Raw genomic sequence first — 3327 nt, 5'->3', positions numbered from 1 at the left:
TGGTTCTGAATCCTGATCTTGTAATACTGAAGAGCTTGATAGGAAATATTTGGAGAAGAAGGTGTTAACAGGGTCATTTTGCTTAGAGGACATTGTGTCACTTTGTTGCAGTTGCATCATCAGATACTGTGGTACAGCATATTTTATTGATCCTTTACCAGAACTGACCTAGCTGGCAATAGAGACCAGTGAAATTGAGGCCATAAATAATACTGTTTATCAAGAGGCTTCATGATTGATATACGTTATCTCATTTAATTTCATAACATGCCTGCAAAGTAGGTATTGTTGCCCCTACTTCACAGAAGAGGAACTGAGACACAAGGACTTTCCCAAGATCATAAGTACTTTCCCAAGATCTCACTGCTACGAGACTGGCATCAGGCCTGCCAGATTTCTCAGCCAGAGATTTGAGCCACATACTACACTGCTTCTCCACTAGGGGTCCCAGGCTGCTTCAGTCCTTTTTTAATTTGTGCAGGATAAAGTTTTGTCCTTGAAAACTTGTACTCATATGCTGGGGAAAGAAGGAGGTCGTAGGCAGGTCATTTAACATTATCCCTGGATTTTCCACAGAGACACCAGACTTAAGAAGACATGAGCATGATCGTCTTTGAATTCAAAACACTCTTTGTAACCTTGGACAAAATGAAACAGTAAGCCAGGAAATGGTCTGAGATTTCTACCTTCCCGTTCACTGACAATAGCTGGAAAATAAGCACACAGTTAGGTCAAAACCATTCAGTTAAAGGAGGAAATGAAAGTAAGTTGAATAATATACAAACTAGAAATTTAGCCCCTAAATCTGCATTGCTAGCAAAGTCATTTATGAAAATTTTTTTTAAATGCTGATTTCTTATACATGTGTATTTACTTGTATACATATATTCCATATGTGTGTATGTAAGTCCATGATCAAATATAACTAGAAAACTTGCATACTATAGTTTACATTTTAAAATATAGAACAAGAGCACCAGTAATGTCAAAGAAAACAAATATATTTATCTTGTTCAATTCAGGGTATCCCAAACTTATTTGAGCCCGGAACTCGTCTTTCTTCCTTTAATGCCCATGGATGTCCTGTACAACACACTTCGGCCCCAAAGGAGAGCAAGCTTTGAGTGCATTCTGCAGCCTTACACACCACTCCAGCTGTGACACCTTGTGGGGTGACTCTGCTTTGAGAACATATCATTTTGTTTTGAAATAAATGTTTATAATTACTATGCCCTGCCGGTTTTCTCTCAACTGCAATTTAGCCCCTCGATGAGTGCTTACATTTACAAACTTTCTAAAACATCCAGAATGACTAAGAGTGGTAGCAGGAACAGGGGGCCTGGCTCTGGGTGCCAGGAGTAGAGAAGGGCCTGATGTAGGAAAACTGTCTGCATCAGAACATTGACGAGGTGAGAACAATGCTTCTTCCTCCTCAAATAAACAAGTCTATAATACTGTATTTCTCAATGTCTCAAGACAAGGATCTGAAAATAGTAGTCTCAGAATTTGGTAATGGAGTTCCTTGAGGCATTGGGGTATTGGGAGATTACATCAGTAGGAAGATTAAAGGATATTAAAAGGGTAACTACCTGGGTTACTCTCACAAATAGATCTAAGGAAACACTTGTAATTTCCTGAAGAGATAAAAGGACTGCAAAAGGAAAGGATGTTTTCTGGCCGCTTTTCCAGTGAAATAAAATGAATGGGAATTTAGTGGCAGATAATACCTCAGCTGTAACAATGCTAGCTTTCACAAATAAATCCTAAAACATCAGTGGTTCACATAATTTAATTTTTGTTCTTGTTCATGTGATGGTCCAATGCAGGTATTCCTAGTAAGCAGGTAACTTTTACCCAGATAGTGATTCAGGGGGCAAGGCATTTTCCGTGTTGTAACTTGGGATTCTTTGCATCTAGCCCTAGAAAGGGAAGGGACACCTATTTAAATGCTTTGGTCCAGAAGCAATCCAATTTTGGTTGCCTGATTTCACAAGATGCAAGGAGTTGGAAAATAGAGCTCCTGGCCAGGCAGCTGCCTAGAGCAAAATCTCTAGACTGCAGACAGGGGAAGCACATATTTTGGTGGATAGCTGGGTTTTTCTGCATGGATAATAACAATAATCACAACAATAATAATAATAGTATGGATTAGTTTCCAATTGCTGCTCTAATAAGTCACCACAAACTTAGTGGCTTAAAACAACAGAAATTTCTCGTCTTACAGCTCTGGAAGACAGATGGATGAAATGGATGTCACTATGTTCCTTCTTGGTGGCTCCAGGGGAGCAGCCGTTTTCTCACCTTTTCCATAATATAGAAGCTGCTGACCTTCTTTGGTTTATCGCAGGCCGAGTCCTTCTCCGCCATCTCTTTGGTTGTCTGTATCCCACCTACTTTATCACTTGTGATGATATCAGGACTACCTGGATAATCCAAGATAATCCCCCCATCTGAAATCAGCTCCTTAGCAACCTTAATTCCATCTGCAACCTTCCCTTCCCTTTGCCTTATGACCTGGCATACTCACAGGTTCCAGTGATCAAGACATGGACATTCTGGGCTGCTCTTGTTCTGTAACTGCCATAGTAACAAATAGCATAGTTTTACAATGACATCGAGTATCTTCTGTGTACAGGAACCATTATTAGAATAACTCATTTATCTTTACAATACCTCAATAAAGTATTTTAATCAGTATTTATTTTTTTATTTTTCATTTATTATTATTATTATACTTTAAGTTCTAGGGTACATGTGCACAATGTGCAGGTTTGTTACATATGTATACATGTGCCATGTTGGTGTGCTGCTCCCATTAACTCATCATTTACATTAGGTATATCTGCTAATGCTATCCCTCCTCCCTCCCCCCTCCCCCCTCCCCACAATAGGCCCCAGTGTGTGATGTTCCCCTTCCTGTGTGCAAGTGATCTCATTGTTCAATTCCCACCTATGAGTGAGAACATGCGGTGTTTGGTTTACTGTTCTTGCGATAGTTTCCTGAGAATGATGGTTTCCAGCTGCATCCATGTCCCTACAAAGGACACGAACTCATCCTTTTTTATGGCTGCATAGTATTCCATGGTGTATATGTGCCACATTTTCTTAATCCAGTCTGTCACTGATGGACATTTGGGTTGATTCCAAGACTTTGCTATTGTGAATAGTGCTGCAATAAACATATGTGTGCATGTGTCTTTATAGCAGCATGTTTAATCAGTATTTATAAATGAGAAAATTGTGAAAGAGATGTTTGACAACTTTGTGTTTAAAGTCATAGTACCCACAAAGGGAAAAAGTAGGATTCAAATCTGGTTCTGCTTTGCC

The 3327-nt window shown here is 39.5% G+C and overlaps 1 long non-coding RNA gene across 1 annotated transcript; it reads right to left on the bottom strand.

Annotated features, from left to right (window-relative positions):
* Window positions 1–232: 232 nt before the first annotated feature.
* LOC108587463 lies at window positions 233–2664 on the bottom strand. Its single transcript, XR_001906054.3, has 2 exons — window positions 2302–2664; window positions 233–707 (listed from the first exon to the last, which is right to left on the bottom strand). It is a non-coding gene; the product is annotated as an uncharacterized LOC108587463 (long non-coding RNA).
* Between the last annotated feature and the right edge of the window lie 663 nt (window positions 2665–3327).

This window comes from Papio anubis, chromosome 8, assembly GCF_008728515.1.
Source record: "Papio anubis isolate 15944 chromosome 8, Panubis1.0, whole genome shotgun sequence".
NCBI lineage: Eukaryota > Metazoa > Chordata > Mammalia > Primates > Cercopithecidae > Papio > Papio anubis.
The sequence above is the reverse complement of the archived record's forward strand: the minus strand, read 5'-3'. Positions and strand labels throughout refer to the sequence as shown.